Genomic DNA, 9306 nt, shown 5'->3' on the forward strand with positions numbered 1-9306 from the left:
GTCTCCTCCCCGAGACCCCTCTGCAAGGGGATCTCCAGTGGCCTACTCATGGGCTTTGGGTCTCCACTCCGCACGCCCCCCATCATTCACTATGGTAAGATTTTTTTGTTCTGATGATGCCTTACACCTGACCCCTTCGACACCTCGTGGCCTGGCATCCATTCTGACCCCACACCTGGGCCTGCTTTCTCTCTTTGTAAGAGCTTTAGGTTAACATCCTATCAGCCAAGTAAGACTTTTGCGTTGTTCCCAGTGGTACAAACACATAACATGCCGCCTGCTAATGGCAACGTTGGAGCTAACAGTTAGCTACCGGCATCTAGCGGGTAGAAACCAGGAACAACACACTCCACAGTGTCCAGTGTGCAGGAGAGCCACTGCATCCAAGGATTATCATGCCCCAAATGTTAATAGCAGCAGCAGGGTTGAGACGCTCCGTGTTGGAGACATGGGGCTCTTCATCCTTTGTGGTATTGGAGGGGCTGGAGGCTCAGGGCCTCTAGGTCCACGGGTTTGTTAACGGGTTGATGGGAAGCCAAAGCCAAAGCAATTCAGTCCTACCCTTTACTTGAAGAAGAGATTCGGGAGTCGAGGAAGGGAAGCGTGCCCCTTGAAGCTGCTCCGGTGTCCAGGGGAGAAGATGGGAAGAGCTAGAAACACGAGAAAGACAGACAGAAAGGGGCTATGTGCGTGTTGGCCTGTGGTGCTGGACAAGGACATCCCTGTAGCAACGAAAAGAGAACCGTGTGTATTCTTTGGGGACCGGAGGCTAGTTGTGGACACCGGGGCCCAGGCAGGGAGGACACGTGGTTGCAGAGGAATGGAGGAGGGAGCAGGCCAGAAAGCCTCCATTGTCCTCGGGGCGCCAGCCGAGGGAGTGTGTCCTACCTACCTCGGGCCAAAGCCTGTCCTGGCAGCAATGAAGAACATCCGTGCTGTGATAGCTGGACTAGCTGCCCTGTCTCTCAAGTCTCCTTTTCAGGTAAACCAACGACACCGGTCGAAACTGACCGCTTCATTTGTACAACTTTCGAATGTGTTACAAAAGTCCTTTATAACACAAGTACGCGGGGAGCGTCACAGAGTTTGTGGATACATGGGATGAAAAGAGAATGGAATCTTTCTATCAACTTCGTGTAGCCTTCTATTTACTGAGCACCTACTCGATGCCAGGGACCAGGAGAGGCAACGAGTAGAACAGACATAGTCCCTGCGTCCTGGAGCATTTAGTCCTCAAGCTGTCTCAGGCACGGTAGGTGTTGTGACAGCGGTGCAGCGGGCGCACCCCACATCATCATGTGTGACGGGGGTGGGGAGGGGAGGGGGAGGAGCTGGGGAACTTCTCATGAGAAGTGACAAGGCTGAGGGTCAGCAGGCGTTCTCCCAAAGGTTCTTGCCTCCCCGGGCCAGTTCACTGTGGTTTTCAGGGAGCAATGCAGTTGGACTAAATACTCCTTTAAAGGGCACGGCCGTTTATTTCATCTTTGTGAAGTACTGCTGAGAAGTGTACGGAAGCAGGGAAGGGCAGCAGACGCGCTGGGGAGCGTGGTGGCGTAGACTCTGGAGGCACCTCTTCAGGCCTCATCGGGGGTCCAGGCAGGGCGGCTCTGAGGAAGCCTGGGGAGGGGAGTAGAGGGGGTGGGGGTGGCGGGGGAGAACATCCTGTCACAGATATTCTTTTATATTTGGTCAATGCAGAAAGTTCACAGAAGGGGCCAGGAAGGAAAAGAAACAAAACATAGTTCAGTTAGGCATTGTTTTTCCTAAGTATTTTTTTGGGGGGGAATTTTAATTTTGATGTCATTTCCAATGCATAGAAAAGTGGCACTCTTGTATGCGGTTGATCCAGATCGGATCCACCAAGTATTTAAATTTTGACTCCCTTCTCCTCCTTTCCCCCAAATCTATATATATGACGACATCTTTTTAAAACCACTCAAGAGGAAATTGGAGACATTGAGCCCCCTTATCATGAGATACTTTCATGTGTGTTTCTTCAGAACACGGGCATTCTCTTCCTTAACCATAGTTAATCATTTCTATTTTGTCAATTGACTTCATACTGCAGGAAGTCACTTGCAAAACCCCCCCAAACCCTTCGCTGAATGAGGCCGACTTGGTGATCTTGTCAAGGTTGATCCGGTGGGATCGTGAAGCATGCATAGCTTAGGATCGCGGCCACCGCCAATGCCGCGGGTCAGCTCTGCCGCCGCGCCCCGGCCCGCGCGTGGCGGAGGTGGGCTCCGCAGGGTTTTCTTCTGAAGCGGATCACCAGGTCTTTCTCCCGAGACTTCTGTACGTGCGTTGAACCTCCAGTCCTCGTGTTAGCGGCCAAGTGCACGAAGTGCTTGCGGAGTCCTATTGCTTTTATTGAGATTCCATCTGAAACTCAAAATGGAATCATCTGTGAACTAGTAGAACCTGAGTGGTGGTGGTAAGTCAGGACCGAATCCACTGTCAAGTCCAGGATGTCCCAGGCTTTAACTCTTTAGAGAAGCAGACAACCTTCTCTTTCTCCCGAAAAGTGGCTGGTGGGTTTGAACAACTGGCCTTGTGGGTCAGTGGGCAGTCCAACGCGTACCTGATAGTTCTATCAAGGCTCCTTGTTGATGTTAGGTGCTGTCCACTTGGCCTTGACTTATAATGACCAAAGCTATAACAGAACCAGACACGGCTCTGTCCTGCACCATATTTAGAGCTGTGAAGTTTGAGCCCATTGTTGCAGCCACTGTGTCAATCCATTTCATTGAGGGTCTTCCTCTCTTTTGCTGACCCTCTACTTTACCAGGTGTGTTAGGCTGAGTTTTCTAGAGAAAGAAAAAGAAAACCAGTGACGTGTGTGTGTGTGTGTGTGTGTGTGTGTGTGTCTGTGTGTGTGTGTATGAAAGATATTTATACCAAGAAAGGACATCATATTAATAAAGCAGCCCACATCGCTGTAGAGTGGGTAAGCCAGTCTAACTCAAATCCATAGGTAAGCCGCTAGCGGGAGGCTCTTTGCAAGTCACACAGCTGCTGCAGCAGTGAACCGGGATGCAGGAAGACTGTAGGCGAATGGAGGCAGAGTCAAGGGGATCCAACTCAATAGGCAATGTGGCAGGCCACTGACAGTGTTCAGGGTCGGCAGCCACATGATGGCCATAAACCAAGAAGCCAGTTACAGGATCCAGGCCAACAGGAGGAAGATGAGAAGGAGCCAGTTCTCCACAGTGTCTCTGATAGATATAAAATAGGCCACACCCTCAAGGCGCCATCATCAGGCTATGACTTGATGGTGACGTTGGACTCGACCCGTATCTTCTTAACAGGTGCAGACAAGTTGACACAAACTTAACTATCACACCAAGTATGATGTCCTTTTCCAGGAACTGGTTTCTTGTGATAATATGACTAAAGTACATGAGACAAAGACTCACCGTTCTCACGTCCAGGGTGCATTCTGGCCGCACTTCTTCAAAGAACATTGGTAAGCTTTAGAAAGCACTTTCTACTTAATACCCTAGTAGAGTAATATCGTTCTCCCTCAATAGTCCACTCAAATACAATAGCATTTTGTTTATTGAATAACCTTTAGAGTCCTACTAAAAGGAAGGAATTTCAGAGCTAACTGGGTTTTAGATGTTATTCTAGCCCTGCTTTACAGTAAACCAAACTGGGGACTAGAAATGCACTATCTTGACAGTCTCAGGGCAGTGGTTGAGACTGGAGCCCAGAGATCGTAACCATGCCTGAAAGACCGTTTAGAGAGAACCAATCTAGTGTGCATGAGGGGAGTCCAGTGGCTTCTTGGGACCTGCCAGGCAACCAAGGGGTGATGATGAGTGGAGAGATTGAGACCTCAGCCTCAAATTCAGCCCCATCAGAAAACCCAGGTTTCTCTCTTAATATATAATATCTTCAACTTAGGATCTTCTGTGTAGAAATTGACTACTTAAAAGAAATTAGGCCTCCTCAAACTTCCCTGCCACAGGGTCACTTCCAACCCGTTAGGAGAGTTGAGCTGCCTCTAGGTTTCGGAGAGTACAGCTCCATCTGAGAATGGAAAGCCTTGGGCTGGTGGTTCCTACGGCCGGCTGACCTTGTGGTTAGCAGCCCAACGAGTGACCCACTACACCCTGGAGCTGAAGACAAAGAGTCAAGGACATTATTGTAAATATAAGCCAAGGCTTCCTTTCCAAACACAATACTGCTAGCCCTCTTCATTGCAGTATGCAGTGTGATTGTCTGGGAGGGAGGAATGCATCCTCAGATTCGTGAGGAGAGAGTGGGCCAAGAACCTTGTGGGTGATACAATACACCCCTCAAGAGAGTTGTGGAGGATGAGAGGAGGGTGAGAAATGGAATCCACCTCCACCCAGAACCCTGTGTTGCCTCTTGTGTTTCTGTTGAATCTTCTGACAACATATTGTGCCTCTTGGGTACATCCTCTTTGTTAATTGAAGTATTACGGCCTATAGCTTTCCTTTTGATTTCATGAAAGGAAATGTCCAAATACACAATGTTATTTCTTCTAAAGCAGTGGTTCTCAACCTTCCTAATGCCGCGACCCTTTCATACAGTTCCTCATGTTGTGGTGACCCCCCTCCCCCAAACCATAAAATTATTTTTGTTGCTACTTCATAACTCTAATTTTGGTACTGTTATGAATCGGGTGACCCCTGTGAAAGGGTCGTTGGCCCCCTTCCGGGGCCGGACCCACAGGTTGAGAACCGCTGCTCTAAAGTCTGGGAAAGGAACCAATAGAAAATGCTGACTCTTCCACCCCCACCCCCACCCCCAACGCTCCTCACCTGAACACAGTCCCTTTACTGCCATGACACCTGTGCTTTTTAACGTGGATGCGCTAGTTCTGCCTTCGCTTTGCTAAATGTTAGGAGGTCAGAGCGGTTCTCCACTTTAACCCCCTAAGGTGCAAGGTTTCTGGGTGAAGCTAGGAATTTGGAGGATAGGAAAGAGGAGGCTGCTGGGACCCCTGAGCTACGTGATGTGGAAAAGCAGCTGGAGCAAGAGCAATTTAAAAACAGATGGTTTCCTGAAAGCTCCACCAAATCGTGTTTCCATGGCAACACCTCAGCTGATCTTGTCATTTGCTTAAATGAATCACCCTTCTGCTTGGATAGAATCCTTGGTCTCAACTGGAGGACTTGGCCCTATTTGAGAACAATGGGACTGATCCTTGAAGGAAGGAGACAAGATGTGGGTTAGCTATCTGAGCCGTTGGAGGAAGAGCCTCCCGAGTGCCAGGCCTCCCGGTTACCAGGAGCCAGGTCCAAGGTTGGCTGCTCTAATGACTCAAGTTGAGAACAAGGGCAGCGGTTCATTAAGTGAGATTGGCTGTCACCCTCCCCTTCCTGCCTCTGGCCTTCTGTAACGGAGGATACTTGCCAACCTGAAATTCATTCCTTTGATAAAATATTTATAGAGCATCTCCCATTGGATTTTGCCAAAATATGTGCCCATCACAGTGAATGTCTATTGTTTGCATCTCCTCTGAGAGATGGGAGAAAATCAAGGCTAGTCTTCCAAATCCTCTAAATTACCAGTCTCTCTCCTTTAAACCGAGATATAATTCACATGTCCTACACTTCCATGGTTCAGTTGTATTTGAAAAGAGTTGTATTTACGTCACCACAATCAGTTCTAGTGCTTCCTCTGTCTCTTGTATTCATTCTTTGCTCCCCAATTCCCTTCAACCCCACCCTCATGTCCCCAATAAGCCATTACATCAATTATTGTGTCTATACTTCCACCCTGTCTGTGCTTCATAAACTGGGAAACATGACCCCCCCACCCCCGCGGCTCCCCCCCCAAAAAAAAACAGTAAATTTTTTTTTTTAGAGAAAGAAGACACCACTGGGAATATTAAAATAAACCAGAGAGGGGAAAAACCACCTCTACTGAGAGAAAAAAGAAATATTTAAAAAAAAACCAAATGCAGAATGAGTCAAGAGGAAGATGACTGACTAGGTATCCTATCCTACCACAGTTCCATGCACCATCATCAAGGCTATTTGTCTTCCTCGACTGTGGTCAGAGGGGATCTCCCAGAGGCGTGACCCATGTGGGTTCCCTGCTGATGGATTTTGGGCTCCCACTGTCCTCCATAACCTTCTGCAAATGGGGTCTTCACAACTGAAGCTCTGGCCCCTTTCCCTCCATCATATTTAGATTTTGTTATTGTCATCTTTGGATCCCACAGGCTGGTGTGCTTCTTCCGTGAGGACCGGGCTGACGCCTCACTTAGATGGCTGCTTGTTGGAATACAAGCCTCTAAGACCCCAAACAGCCTCTTCTTCAGACCCCCAGTTGTGTTATGCTCAGGGCACTGGGTTAGATAATGAAGCTCTAAATGGGATGACGTTGGCATGGGCTTGGAATCTCAGTGGGTTAATGAACAGTGGCATGACAAAGTCTAGACAATAGGCCCCAGAGTAATGACAAGGAGCAGCCCTTTCTCCCAGAGCTGCAGGGTGGGGAGAGGTGAGGCTTGAGCTGGGCTTGCTGAAGGGCAGGAGGGTTTTGAACGCAAGTAAGTGAGGCGTCAGTACCTGCAGCTTCAGCACTGAGCCTGGGATGGATCTGGCAGCTCATCTGGGAAGAAAGGAGCAGAATTATTAAGACGTGTCTGTCTGTGGCATAGTTTGGAGGGTGCAGATTGTCAGATTCTGAAAGCCAAGACAGGCAGTTTAGATTTTTATCCCCTGAAGACAGTGAGGACTTAAAGTTTTAGAAAAGGGAGGTGTTTTATGCAAAATAAAGCTGAAGGATGAGGAACCTGGTAATGGAGCTTGGGCTGGGTTGAAGGGGTGAGGCCCCAGAGACCGGAAGCCGTTACCAATAAATAGTTCATGAGGTGGGGGTGTGGCTGGAGGACTGGAAAGGAAGGGACGGGTGGATGCATGGATGGGATGGAAGAATGAAGGGAGTGGTTACAGGAGAGTCCCAAGAAAGAACAGACCTTTGAATTGGATCTAGCAGTGGAGACAGAGGGAGAGGATAAGGCAGGAGTCAGGTCAACAGGAGAGAAGGGGTGTTAGATAAAGTTTTCTGAGAGATGATCTTGACCTGAGTCTTGAGGAAGCTTGCACGAGGAAGGACTATTTTAAGGATCATATTTGATTTCTGAGTTGATTTGGGGGTGAAGCAGACCGCACGAGAGGAACAGCACCTTCATTCCTGCCCAGGAAGAACAGCCCAGCTAATGGGAAAATGACACTTTCTAGTGGAGAAAAAGCATGTATTACAACACTCAAAGATGCTGATGGAGACCCAGCTTCTTGTCAGGTGTGATTGTGAGTGCTGGGGAGTTTAGGAAGGAACAAAATGGACCCGCTCCCCATTCTCACAGCCTAGTTCGGAAGCTGCCTAAATGTAAGGTGAGATTTAGCGCCATAAAAAGCAGGTTCAGGGCGCCCCGGGGCCTAGAGCAAAGGAGCGGTGAGTTCCAATGGGGTGGACTGGCAGGTTCATTAAACAGAGGCTGGAGATGCCAGTTGGGGGCTCAGAAGAAATTTCCAGGCCAGATTGCAGACTGAACCCGTGTGCACCCCATGATTACTGGGCCATGGGCTTGCTCTTTTGTGGGCAGACATCTTTGTAGCTGTGACAGTTAAAGCCATGCATGAGCGACCCTGTGTGTTTTATGTGCAACGAGAGGTGAACAAAACTGTCAGCCCTTCTTTTCCAGGGTCTGCAAGTGCTGGCTGTTAACGGAATGCTGATGGAGCCCAGCCCAGAGGACTCAGCACAATCAAAGTAGCAGTGCATTTGGCTGCCTGCAGGCCCACATCCTTAGCGCAGCGTCACTGCACCAATGTGAAGGCTTGTCTCCTAGAGTGACCGAGAGTGCTCTTAGGAGGAAGTGTGGGCCCACAGCTCCCACAGCTCTCAGCTCAGGGACCTGCAGGGCTCATGCCTGGCTTCTGACCCTCACAGCCGCATGTGACCAGGTCCCCTCTTAGGATGCTATTGAAAGGGGTGCCTTTGTTAAAGTGCTCTGAGAGTCTCAGATTTGTGACTCATTGGCCCTCAACCTTGGTGGTGTAGAAGGTTACATGTTGGGCTGCTGACCTCAAGGTTTGAATCCACCCACTGCGCCGAGGGAGAGAGATGAGGTCTTGGAAACCCAAAGGGCCATTGCTACCATGTTCTGTAGGGTCACTAGGAGTTGAATCAACTTGACGGCAGTGGCTGTTTTAGTTTTGACTGGCTCTCGGCTCCCTCATAGAAGTTGTGTATGTGTGAATGTGATCTTTCTCAGCTCATACACACGTTTTTTTCTCCCTGAGGATTCTTATTACTAAGATTGGCGCAGCCCCTTGGATATGTCCTGCTGGGCAGATATTCAGTTTGTGAACAGGTCAGTTAAACACAAAACAAAACAAAACAAAAAATATATATATACATATATAGATAGATATATCTGTATATATCTATCTATATAGATAGATATATACATATATGTATTTTTGTATATATATATATATATATTTTGTGTGTGGTGGTGTTTGGCAGGACTTACCATGGTATCTGTAGCATTTTAATAAACTGGGTGGAGTTTCATGCAAGAAGGGTAGAAGGTTGTTTCCATTGACCTTCAGGAGTTGCCGGCTCTGTTAGGGCTAAGGTGCAAGGAAGTCACAGAGATAGGTCCTTCATGTGGAGGGCAGACCAGTATGCTAGGACTAGAAAGCATTTGGGCAACGCTTCATTCTCTCTGGACAATTGCACTCTTCCTGTGGAGATTGGCGGGAAGGTCCCAGGGTTCTTGTGGTAGTTACATTATCTGTTGTCAATTTGAGACTTATGAGTGAAGGGGTGGAGTTTAGCCTGTCAATCAGGTCGCAGCTTTATGACCTCATTTAGAGGCTCTAAGGAGACAGTTTGCTGGAGGCCAGACACATGCTCAGTCTCTGCGAGACATTACTGAGGATGAGCCTGCTATAGCTACATTGATTCAGCCAGAGCTCTGGGAGCTGGAGGAGCCACGTGAAGACCCCGGCCAGCACTGAGATGCTTACAATGCCACTGGATCCACAAGACTTCCCCACCACTGGCCTGTGATCTTCCTGCATTTGTCATCATTGCATGTGCCTGTGTGAGTCTGAAGAGGAATTTGTGGATTCGTATGAGACATATGGGCTAATATCGGACTTATGGACTTCATCTGGACTGGGCTGGCATGTTTTCTCAATATTCTTTTTAAAATTTTATCTTTTTAAAATCATTTTATTGGGGGCTCATACAACTCTTATCACAATCCACACATACATCCATTGTGTCAAGCACATTTGTACATTTGTTGCC

The sequence above is a fragment of the Echinops telfairi genome, unplaced genomic scaffold (genome assembly GCF_000313985.2).
Source record: "Echinops telfairi isolate 266 unplaced genomic scaffold, ASM31398v2 ScPeMD7_7468;HRSCAF=8506_0, whole genome shotgun sequence".
NCBI classification, from domain to species: Eukaryota; Metazoa; Chordata; class Mammalia; order Afrosoricida; family Tenrecidae; genus Echinops; species Echinops telfairi.